Source organism: Scophthalmus maximus, chromosome 5 (genome assembly GCF_022379125.1).
Source record: "Scophthalmus maximus strain ysfricsl-2021 chromosome 5, ASM2237912v1, whole genome shotgun sequence".
Taxonomy (NCBI): domain Eukaryota; kingdom Metazoa; phylum Chordata; class Actinopteri; order Pleuronectiformes; family Scophthalmidae; genus Scophthalmus; species Scophthalmus maximus.
In genome coordinates this window covers 12400001-12412667 of record NC_061519.1, presented here as the reverse complement: position 1 = coordinate 12412667, position 12667 = coordinate 12400001, and the positions used below count along the sequence as shown (strand labels likewise).

The following is a 12667-nucleotide window of genomic DNA, read 5'->3' as shown; positions in this document are numbered from 1 at the left end:
TGGTGGTGGTGTGGTGTGATTATTCAGCTGCTTTGATGGCTGCGTTTTGGGCTATTGGAGCAGAATGACTCACCCTCACTGACAGAGAGAGGACAGATGGGGAATGTAGTTAGAGGATATAGTGCGTGTGCACGTGTGTGTGTGTGTGTGTGTATGTGTGTGTGTGTGTGTGTGTGTGTGTGTGTGTGTGTGTGTGCGCGCTCGTGTGTGTGTATGTGTGTTTTGGGGGTGGGGATGTTTCTACTGTGGAGGTCATGTCATGTTAAAAGAGGACCAAATTAAGATGTGGCCATGTTTACAGACATGAATGAACTTTGGGAAATCGTGGCTGACATTGGGCGAGAGGCGGGGTACAACCTGGACAGGTTGCCAGCCCATCACAGGGCCAACATACAGAGACCAACAACCATTCACTCTCACGTTCACACTCACATTGACCTCACGCTCACTCAGATATTTTTATCAGATATTTGGACTTCAGTGCATGTCTGAAAGCAGCTTATGTCATGTGGGGAGTGAATTGTCAGCCAGTGTGATCAGATGCATATACACAAACCCTGGGGACTAATTCACATTGCCTGCACCTTCATCTCGCCTCATCGTGTCCTCGGTTCACTCTCTCCCCACCACCACTGAGGTTTATTTGTGGCTGTTGGTTTCACCTTGAGCCTTCTGGTAGTAACTGTTAATGAGCTTACCTAACCTGCCGCAACAGAGCACGGGGGGGCCGCTCCCGTGTGCTTTTCTCAACCAGCTCCTTACGTAAGACGCCAGCCAGCCAGGGGGTCAGAGGTCACGGAAAGCTGGGATTAGCGGAGGAGGAGTGGACAGAAGAGAGCACGAGGAGAAGGTGCTGTTACTACTGGACACTGTGAACCAGATACACGGGTAAATCCAAATTGATCCCAATCATTTCTGAGATTATAATTCACTTACAAGTGAAGCAAAAAAGGCAAGAGTGGACTGGATCACGATGCACTGCAACACCCTCGACTCTGTGCAGCTCAACACCACCACCTACTGATCTGTGCCGCTGGAAGATCGCTCCAAAATAACCATTCCAAGTTGTCTCGCCGACGAGCCTTGGCACAGTTCATACTGATAAAGAGGGGAGTAGGTTGACAAGTGAAATTTTGGAATCTGTTCATTCATTTGTATAGTCATTCGTTTATATTCATTTAGGTTAACACTTCCAACACAATTCCAGCAACAACCAGGAAAAACAACTATTACATGTATGGTCACTCTTTTCTGCCCTGAGAGACTTGATAAAATGCAACTAACGATTATCGTCAATAATCGATTAATCTGTCGATTATTTTCTCGATTAATCGATAGCTCTTTGGTCCATAAAATGTCGTTAAATTGTGAAAAATGACGATCGTGTTTCCAAAAAACCTCAACATGATGTTTTGTTTTGTCCAAACACAAAAGATATTTGGTTTACTGTCGTAGAGGAGCAAAGACACCAGAAAATATTCACATGTTTATGTTCATATATATATGAACATAAACTTGCGTTTTTGTGATTCTCCATTTTTTTATTTTATTGCTATGTTGCTGTTATTGTTTACATGATTGTTTCAGGGTCATTTTTCTTGTGTAAAATCAGTACATTGGGGGAAAAGTGGTACAAAGAAATATATAATTCTGATACATATACAAATATTAGCTGGGCCTGCTAGTCTCCATCACTGCCACCGCTACAGATGTTTTCTCAGATTAAACATCGTGCAGAATACAGTTATTGTGATGAGATACTGTATGATGTTTGTATAACCACCCAGCACTTTCCCCTGGAGGGCAGATGCTCCCTCCCATGAATACCTCACTTGTTTCACTCACCTCCTGTTTTCTCAAGAAGAGTTAATATCAGATCAGTCATAATTCTTGATTCCCGTGAACCGGGCACGGACGAACCGGACACCTCGCTACCGTGAATGGACTGATTGTAAATTTAAGAGTAATTTGAGTTCCAGCAATTAGGTAACAGCCTCTTAACAAATGTACAAAGAGGGCAAAAAAAAGTGATGAAAAATAACACTGATAAATTTAGCTTTCTTTATAAAAACGAACAAACATCCCTCTATGCTGAACATTCTTCGCCCCCAGCACCAGTTTTCACGGAGCTGTTAACAAAGAGACAGTAAGTGTTTGCAGTGTCATGACCGTCTCTTAAAGTCACAGACTTGTGGATGTCAGCTGAGCCGGGGCGAGCAACACAAAAGAACCACTGACACACCACAAGCTTATATAAAAGTGATCAAAAAGAGATAAACCAGTAACCAGCTGCAGGAACAAGCTGAAGCTCTATGCCGCTCCCAGGCCAAAAGATGTGGACATTTTGTTTGAGAACATCACATTATAACATACTGTACATGTACATCTGCAGGTTATGGCTGAGCTGAAATTCTTTCTCCTCTGCCAGTAGATGGCACAAAAACACTATTGCATGAACATGAATACAGCAGCATCTTCCAGTCCGCTCAGTGTGGCCCACTGATGAAGAGCACTTGTGTCTGTTCTACGTTTCCCTCACCCCCTGATGAAAATGTAGCTGCATGTCATGTGATGATAAAACCTACAGGCAGTGCAGTGATGCAGTTTGTCTGTGCACTGACATCCAGACAGACAGAGAGAGAGAGCAAGCGAGAGAGGTGTGATGAACGATCGTGACAAACCAAACATGCCAGTGAAAGGTGTGTCGTCCTCGTATTGAGGATCAGGAGGTGGCAGTGTTATACGCTGCTGAATTAACCAATTGTCTCTGGGCAGAAAAGGCTGAACACAGAGAAATGTGGCGGGTGCGGGGGGGGGGGGGGGGGGGGGGGGAAGGAGCAAGGAGGATGATGTAATCCTTTAAAGGGACATTCAGACACACACAAAAAAAGAAGAAGGGAGGAAATATGGCAACAATGGCTTCTAGGCTGCAGCAGAGCTGAGATGAGCATTTAAACGTACCGATGGCGACGTAGGGCTGCGAATGACAATCATGTTGTTCATCGAAATGATCAGAAAATAGATACACATGCAGATAAGAGTATCCATATTGATGGCTTAGTGTCACCTAAAGACAAATACTTGTGTATCAAAAAAGCTGCTGATGAATAATTTTCTCATCTTGAATCAAGCCATTGTTTCAGCTTTTTAATCGGTGGCGGTGAATATCTATGAGTCAATGGCTGTAATACAGAGAATCAGGATACATGTAGGAGTGTGATGGGGATTTAAGCAAATTATGGGTGATGCAACACTATTATTAAAAATCTTAATACCCTGAATATGATAGCCGCGGAGTTACGGATATTAATGTGACATTCAATCTTGAATTCAGTGGCTCTTAGCTGTACAGACATGGCCAGGCGCGTGAATCATATGCAATGAGTAGGCCACCAGTCAATAAAAAAAAAATGAGAGAGAAAGTGACAGAACATGGCATCTAAACAGAAAAGTGTTCAACTTCACACAAGTTTTTCTGCCGTCAGGCTCGGATACTTTCAGGGAGCAGTGACACCACATCTGTTAACTGCACAGAGGCTGTGAGAGCCATGACCACATCTGACAAAAAACCTCATCTGACATGTTATAACATTACAGTAACATCATGTGGCATACAAACTAGTTTTTATATATATATATATATATATATATACACACACATGACTATTTGTTTATGGCTATGTGTGTATGTGTATATGTGTATGTATGTGCATGTGTGTATATACATGACTATTTGTTTATGGCTATGTGTGTATGTGTATATGTGTATGTATGTGCATGTGTGTATATACAGTATGTGTGTGTATATATATATATATATATATATACATACAATTGTGTAGGACCTTTCCAAAATGAAATGTGCATTATTATGGGGGGGGGGATATTATGATCGTCAGTGCCGTTATTTTTGTCTTTGTGCAGTTTGCGTGTTTTTGCTACAAACTGCTGACATTGCTCCTCCGTCGCTTAATGCCGCCTACCTGCTCAACTGTCTAGAGGAAGCTATGTTGCCGTAGTGGTATCTGGTGCTGTAGTATCGGAGTAGTTTTATGAAGTATTAGTATGTGAGCACAGCATTGGACCCGATGGCCGATACTGGCATCGGTGCATCCATAGAGAAGACAATATGATAGTATACAATGAAAATAAACAAATGAATAAATAACAAAAATAACAAAAAATATGCAAGCAAGCAAGCAGTCTGTGCCTGCCAACTGGCATGCCTGCTACACATGAAATAAATTAAGGGTGTGGTGCAACAGTTTTGGCCTTTATGATGGGTAAAATATTACATATTTTAATAAGCTTCAATTATAGAGCCTCGTGTAGCCCGTTAAAAACACATTTTATGAGGTCCTTGTTTAATATGTGTAAGACGAATGATCAAAATTGAAGTCCCAATGATTTCCTTAGACCTGATTATACGTGGAGCGAAAAACATTTTGCGCCGTAAAATATATCCGAGGTCCAGGATCTGCCTTGTTTGCATATGACCTCAGCTACAACGCCTTAGGCTAAACAGAAACACCATCCATTATGAGGAGTGGTTAACCAGCTCTCTCCCAAATTACAGTGACTCTGGGTTCCCATTTTACTGATTTAGCGGTTGTGTGGTTCCCCATCTCATGTTACTGACTGTTATAGTGAGACACACTCACGCAGGCCATCCTCCCCTTGTAAAAAAAAAAAGTGAGCAAGGCATTTGTTGGCCATTCAGCAGGCAGGGAGCAGGCACCAAGTAAAACACAGTTAAAAAATCCCTGGACAAGACTTTGTTTTCTTTATTCTACAAAAGCTCATTCGTGTTTTTAGAATGACATTAGAGCTTGATTATACTGGTCTACATTGACCGGCGGTGTTACACTGTTACTTCGCAAAAGCAGCCCCAGGCTGAGACTTGACCACATCCTCCGACGAACGCAGGAGGAACATTTTACCACCCTGACTGAGAGGCCACTGCACAAGGTTTTTCAACCGAGCCGGAACATTCCCCGGGCATGTAGTGTTACTGCAGTGTCGGAGCCTCCGTCTAAACCGCCGTCCAAGTTTGCAAGTGACAGGTCACCAATCTCGCTGCAGTACGATAGCGACTGGCAGCTGTGGAGAAGTATCCAGATTCGCTGATACCCCATGGCTACAGAGCTGACCCTGCTTTCAACCTGCTGGCACACCTCCTCCCTTCACCCCTCACCCCTCACCCCTCACCCCTCACCCCTGCTTTACCACCAGGCCTATCGCAACAAAATTTACCCAGGGCCTTATGTGCCATTCCTCCACAGCAGCGTCTTCAGTGACATTTGCCCTTTTTCAATACTGATCTTTGACCTCTTGTGCTAAAAATAAATTAACCTCTACCGTCCTGTCGTGGGGTTACAAACATGTTCTCTTGTAAAACTTTGTTTGGTGCAGACATGCACTATCTGAGCCCGCCAGAAAGCCAAGTAAACATGTGTTTAGTTTCAATACTTTGAATTAAAGAGAGGCTCTTGTGAAAGGAACAGGCTTTGTCTAAAGTGTGAATGGCTGCAATACTATTCCCCTCCCTCTCTCTCCCACCCTCCTGCCAGCACGAGTCAAGGGATTTTCCTTCCCACCATCTCCGGGTGAACGCTATTTCCGGATTGTGTCGTTCATTTACTTAGTTCGCCGAGCACTCGGGAATGAGAGGCCATGGAAAACTGAGTGTGGCAATGTGGCTGGAGTGCTGGGGGGAGAAAGACAGTGAAACGGAGAGGTGTGTGTGTGTGTGTGTGTGTGTGTGTGTGTGTGTGTGTGTGTGTGTGTACTTGTATTTCTATCTTTGTAAGGACCATTTAAGATGGAGGGAGGACATTTTGGGAAAGTGCTGACAATTTTGGCGGGTCCTCACAACTTCAAAGGTTTGAGGGTCAAGCCTTGGTTGTAAGTTTCATGTTAGACTTGGATTTAGGTGAGGCCGTTTAGTTGTGATGGTTAAGGTTTGGGGTGAGCGGCTGGTGAATGCATCACGTCAAACAGTGTCCTCACAGAGATATAAGTACAAAGTGTGTGTGCATGTGCGCGTGTGAGAGATGGAGAGAGAGAGAGAGAGAGAGGGCGAGACAGAGCTGGAGAGGGCTCGATCGTCGAAGACAAGCCCAAGCAACGGCCTTCACCGAAATAGCCCGGGCAAGAATCTCTGTGGGTAACATAAATTTGAGCATGATGAGTGTAATCAAACTGAGAAGGGTTGGACATGCAACATAAACTATATTCATGACCATGTGATGTTGAGGATTCCTTTGTCACAACTGTGTGTTTGCCTCCCTGCCTGCCTGCGCGCCCGCCCGCCTGCCAGTGTGTTTGTTTATCTGGCTGTCACTCCATCTCACAGAACATCCTATTACACTACTACGTCTCTGCAGTTGAAGCCCAGACACAAGGCTCTTAGTGACCTGTTTACCTTTTGACATTTTCAGTGTTGATAAAAGCTAACCCCCTGTGACAGGTGCACTTGTCAAACAAAGGTGGTCATACAAGCTTAAGAGGCCTTTGACCTTCAGGCAGCGTGCTTTATCCTGGTTAGATGACCAAACCGGATTGAATCCATTGTCTAAGCTCATCTCTTCCCTTAACGGGAAAGGTATGGCAACAAGAACAAGGTTCGTCTGAGCTGCTTAACATCCCACTCAATTTCTCAGTGATACGTTTTACAATGCCGATTAAACTAACAATGTAAGCTGATGAACGCATTCATTAGCAGGTTTTTTTTTTACATCAGCATACTTGTCTCAGTGGGTGCTGGCACGAATGCTGAGTTCTAGTTCTTCTCTCGGAGGGGCTAAATGTGAGAACGCGAATGTCCGCAAATGTTGCTCAGGACATTTCCTGTGACTTTTCCCGCCAGCTCCCTAGTAAATTTTATGGGAAATATCCGAGTGAGCCCACGTGAGAACCAAGAAAATCTCCAGAGGTTTCACAGTGAGCGAATGGCCGCTCGACCCTGGCGCCGACCCCTCACCTGAATATTCCTGAAATTTTCCAGCTGACTCGGACATTCGCCTGCTGTCTTCTTCCAAACTCTGGGACCTTTACCCTTAACAGACATGGTTCACCATCTTGGTTCAGTGCATTCACGTTTGTGAATGACATTAACGAATCAATACTAAACACAAAGCAGAGCTGAGTCAGGTGGGAATGTTGCAGGCATTTGGTCATAAACCATATTATATTATAGTATTGGACACATTTAAAATGTTACCGGGTGATGACATGAGATGAAAATTCATTGTTTACATTTTTTTTTTTTTTACCAATTATTCTGACGGACATGAATGTCTGCAGGAAATTTCACGACAAACCATCTAATAGTTTTTGAGATATTTTAACTATGAACTATATTAAATAACTATTTAATTTGCCGTGAGGTTTCTTACAGTCATGGTCCCCAGAGGATGGGTCACATTGATATTACTGATTCATTGACTTTTCCTCTAGTGCCACGGTGAAGTTGACATTTTTTTTGCATTTTACTGAACTGTGCTGAAAACCATCTGATGGATTGCCATTGCATTTGGTACAGAACATTCATGTCCCCTCGCGATGAATTATGATGACTGTCCTAACCATCACCATCAGGTCACAAGTTTGGGTCTAAAAGCAGCCATCTCTGAGTTTGGTGCCTTCTGTCTCTTGTTGCGCCGTCACACTTTATGAACTTTATTACCTCTTAGGGGTGGCAAAAATCTCTTCAAATATACAGGGCGCAAAATGTGTTTTTGCCCCCCCCCCCCACACACACACACGTCTCCACAGCATTCTGGTGTCCCACACGTGTACCATGCACCATTGTGGTTGGGCATTAAAACACAAAGTAGGCTGTTAAAAAGGGTGAGAAAATCAGACTTTCTGAACCCACTTCCTCTAATTTCTTCATTAAATTGTGCTAGGCTCCAATAAAAGAGTGATTCTGCTTTTTTATTATTATTCCAAGTTTCCTGAGACAGTTTGTAATTCTTTCATTATAGTGAATTAGTATATAGTGTTACACATATGCCTTTTTTTTACTAACATTTAGAATTATTTTACTCGTGTCATTAACCGTTTAACAACTTGCTTTACTCATTCTGTATTTAACGCGAGTCATGCGGACAGAGCTAATTCAAATTTGACTTCATTATTTTTTTTTTAAAAGGACAAAACAGCTAAAAAAGTAATCACTGGGTCACAAGAATCAGATAAGATAAGCAGCGCCTGTGGCATTTTCTTTGGGTCACCATGACAATTTCAGCCTCTGCAGTCAGCAGTTTTTCCAGTTGAGTCGTCTCTCATGCAGAATTGACTGTGTCGACTGTTAAAAGGCCACTGAGAGCAAATGTGAAGTGGAGAGATGACAGTAATGTCAGTCAAGTGTTATGACCACAAATGTTATCAGTAATTTGGAACACAGCATTAGTACGAGCCGTGTGTGTGTGTGTGTGTGTGTGTGTGTGTGTGTGTGTGTGTGTGTGTGTGTGTGATAATTCATCCACTCTGTATTCAGAGGAGATTAAAGATTTCAGAGAGCTGGGTGACTCTTTGATCGTTTCATTTATTCTTTCACGCCAGAGAATGTTTTGTTCTATGTGACACTTTTCATGCGCTGACATATAATGTGAAAAAATTAGGACGCAAAGTCAGAGTCAAACAGATGACGACGTTCTTGACCTTTTGGACTTCCCAACCTCATGGCCTTAAAGCACCGAGGTAAATCCAAACGCATGACACGGAAAATGAGTTTACTTGCTCCCCTCATGGCTCAAGGTTGTGTCCTTTACACAGGTCATCGATGCTGCCATTGTTTGTGCATTAGTTGTGTAATCCTAGATGCTTTCGCCCTATCCTTCTATTGTTATGGCTCCTCACCGAGCGCTTTACACATGCTGATATAACTTCCTTAAGACCTATGCATACAAATACCACTTTAAGTATTTGTATGCTCTTACATGAGAGCGTGCGTGTGTGTGCGTGTGTGTGCGTGTGTGTGCGTGTGTGTGAGTGTGTGTGTGTGATTGGGGGGGGGGTCAAAAAGGGAAGGGGTCTTTTTGCATGCAGGACAGGGGTGGTTTGTTTTGTCAGCAAAATGTCAATCTGTCTTTGCAAGGTTATCCCATATGATCTCCCTAAATACACAGGGCTTGGTTGTCCATCTGGTTGGCAGTTGAGAGCTCAGCCCACCACCACCACCCCACATTAACACCCACCACCGCTAACTCATGTCTGGAGGTCTTGCCTTTCTACCTCCCACTGAGAGGATATGAAAAGCCCGACAAAGCTTTCCATTCTCTTTTTTTTTTATACTGTCAGATTTTTGGATCAGTGTAATCCTCGAACAGCTGCAACACGTGTGCAGCGGTTTGGTTGCTCCCTAACAACTGACATGACAACTAAACAATGCAATGCTTCTCGCTGAAAGGGGGACACTCAGAAGATTGTTGCACATCCAGAAAAGACTCTACTACGTGTTTGCACACACCCACAGACACACATATATACTGTACATTCACACAGCCAGGCAACCCCCACACCCCCACATCCAAAAGTCTGTCCCCTATCCAAACTGCGTTGGGCTTACCTAAGCTTTTCAGCGTGTGCAAATGACAGATGTGTCTTGGAACAGTGCGAGGCTCCAAAGCAGAGCAGCACTAGCACCATGCACGGATATACAGATCAGCCCTTTGGACAAGTTTGGCACCCGCACCGGCAACTTTGGGCCAAAACTCATGTTGCGTGCTAACTCTCTCCCTCCCCCATCCCCTCACGCTATCCCGCTCTGCAATTATATGCTACGCTCCCACCCAAACATGCAAGAATAGGCCTCCTCAGTCAACAGACAGACCGAGTCATTCTGTCCTCAAACCATGACATCATGACCATTTGACTTTAGCGTGAAATTCAAGCTCAATTTAACTTTGTCAGGGGAAAGGGGGGGGGGGGGGGGGGGGGGGGGGGGGGGGGGGGCAGTGTGTTTGACTCTGGATTATCAAACTCATGGGGAATATGTGACTCGTGACAATCTCACACACAGTGATTTTTTTTTTACTCGCTATCTCAGTAAAGACAGGATAACAATATTCTGGGTATGTTTATTAATTATTTTATGTGATAAAGTTTTTAGTAATATTTATTACCTATTACTAAAAAGATTTAGTCATAGAGGATTCACATAGAGACACTTGACAAATGGGGGAAAATTGTGCAATTTAAATAAAATACAACAAAAACATATATAATACCATAGTAATATTACACAAACATGTCACCAACTTTGGTTCAGATTCCATGTGAATGCTCCTCAAGTTTCATGTTTTTTTTTCAATGCCTCAGAGGCATCTATCAAACTGCTGACAGCTACTGTGATGCACACCTCATTTTACAAATCTGCCTCGCAACAGAGTCCTCTCCTCTGTCCTTGCTGCTCTTGGGGTGTGTGTGTGTGTGTGGGGGGGGGGGGGGGGGGGGGGCCTTAATAGTTTAAGAGTGCTTGCTTGCATGTGCATGTATATATATGACAGAACTGAACCAATGACAGGCACCTCAGCCCAGCCCTCGCAACAAAGAGGGCTGGTGGGTTTCACTGCAGCCCCACTTGCTCTCCCACACGCTCATAAATAACCATACAGAGCCTCTGCCCCGACCAGAGGGGAGAGAAAAAAAAAAAAAGAGAGAAAAGAGCCATTTAGTCAGCTCCTCTCCCCTCATGCCATCCAACTGACCTTTTCTAAGGGTCAATCAGTCCAAACCACAACCCCATACTCTGACTCCCACCCCCTGCTCTCCCCGCGCTGACACCAACCTGAATCGTCCCAACACTGCAGCTGTGGAAAGAAGCCACTTAGCAGGCCCGGGTCAACGTAAGGGTGCATTTAAGACCTGGAAGACACAAAGCCTCACAAGCTCTCCATCCAGGAGCATGTGAGATGGCAGCCGGGGGTCAGAGGTGAAGGTCACAATATGGGAGGAGGGGAATAAATCCTGTAGCATGAACGACAATAGCCGCAATCCCCACTGACAATGATGCCATTGTGGCCGATTGGTTGCTTAGTGTGTCCTGGAGCTGTGCCTAATAGAGTTATAGAGCTGATGTGATGGCTGCGTAGAAGCTGGAAAGATGTCTTGGCTTCTCAGTTTTGCTTTGCAGGATTTTGTGAGAGAGAGACAGAAAGAAAGAGAGGGGTTACTGGCTTAACTTCCCAGAGTTTCACGCTCACTGACACACATGATTCGTCTCTGTAAAGAGTCCGAGGTTGACACAACACTTCGCACCGCTGACTGCAACATGACTTTTCTATTTGTGAACCTATATTGTCACACGGTTCACAGGAATAATACAGTTATTGTTTTCGGAATAGTTGGGAATTCCACATTACTTTAATGGTAAATGGAGTTGGTGTAGTTACGGCCACTCAAAAAGTCACCTTCGCCCATTCACACACATTTATACAGCGCAGCAAAATCAACAATATAAATAACAATTAGTTACATCTCTACAACTATTCTTTGATCCACACTTAAAAACTGGCAGCATCTCATGGATATATTCTGCTCACACTCCTTGTGTACAGGCCTGTCTTTTGGCAGGTCCACTTCAGCAGAGAGTTTCGGGAGGGGCCGCCCTCCGGAGAGACACGGGCCACTGATACCACAGGATCATCGTCCCCGTCATGACTCAGACACTCAGCTGGTCGACGTTATGTGGTGGCACGCCACAAGTACCTCAGTTGTCACCTCTGTTAGTCAGATTAGGCTCTGGCAGAATGGAGAGACAGATGATGAGCGGTGGGCATGACCGTCGGGTGCTAATGCAGTCGACACATAAAGAGAGGGAGAGGGACTCAGACAGACAGACAGACTGACACTGGAGCGTATGGAAAAACACGGTATGTCCGTTTTGCTGATGTCTATAGTAACAGTAGCCTCAAATTTGACATTCCCTCCACCAAACATTGGTTTTCTGTGTTTTTTTCCCTTCTTCTTGGCTTCTCTTTGACCTCCTTAAAAGAACAAGCTATGTTTCCCAGGGCCCAGCTATTTGAAGCTCATAGTTTTGGTCATCCAAAGTTTTCTGCTCCAACTCATGCCGTTCAGACACTGTCCCCACTTACATTTCCACAATGGCAGGGTCCTGGGGGCCAGACCATAGCCGCCCTACACTCTGCCCACAGTTGAGTTGCCTCTGGCAGGACTACTGCGTGCTTTGTGTGCTGGTTCTGGCGACCGATCAGGGAAACCCCACAGTCTCTCCATGGTGAATGTCGAACACCCTGCCAAGACCATTATGCATTCCTTCAATGGCCGTGAATAGCAGCACACTACAGCACTGGAGATTTGAGAGATGTGCAAGACCATGACACAGATACCCACATCGGTGAACTGAACTAATCCCTGACATGCGTTCTCTGTGTTGTGTCTTTGGCGCTTTTTTCTGGTGGACAACAAACAAAACAAATCCTGATAAAACGCGTCCTACATCGCACCACACAGGAATTATTGAAACATCTAATGAATAATATTCCTTGACACAGTTATTGATCTAAGTCCAAACAAACATTACTCTAGAAAGCCAGGATTATTTGACGGATTCTGCAAATATTGGTAGTGTGGCTGAGTGAATGTCAGCAGGGGGCCTATAATGTGCACATTTAACACTCTTAAATATGGGGATTAA

General features: G+C 44.3%; 1 protein-coding gene across 6 annotated transcripts in view; it reads right to left on the bottom strand.

Annotated features, from left to right (window-relative positions):
* Positions 1 to 12667, bottom strand: part of sgip1b (SH3GL interacting endocytic adaptor 1b) — a 40461-nt gene that overhangs the window by 21758 nt on the left and 6036 nt on the right. For all 6 annotated transcript variants that reach the window (XM_035635706.2, XM_035635708.2, XM_035635709.2 and 3 more), the window contains exons 2-3: positions 937 to 1098; positions 699 to 803 (exon numbers count right to left, since the gene is read on the bottom strand). The gene's annotated coding sequence lies outside the window, so the exon portion shown is untranslated. The remainder of the gene's footprint in view (positions 1 to 698; positions 804 to 936; positions 1099 to 12667) is intronic.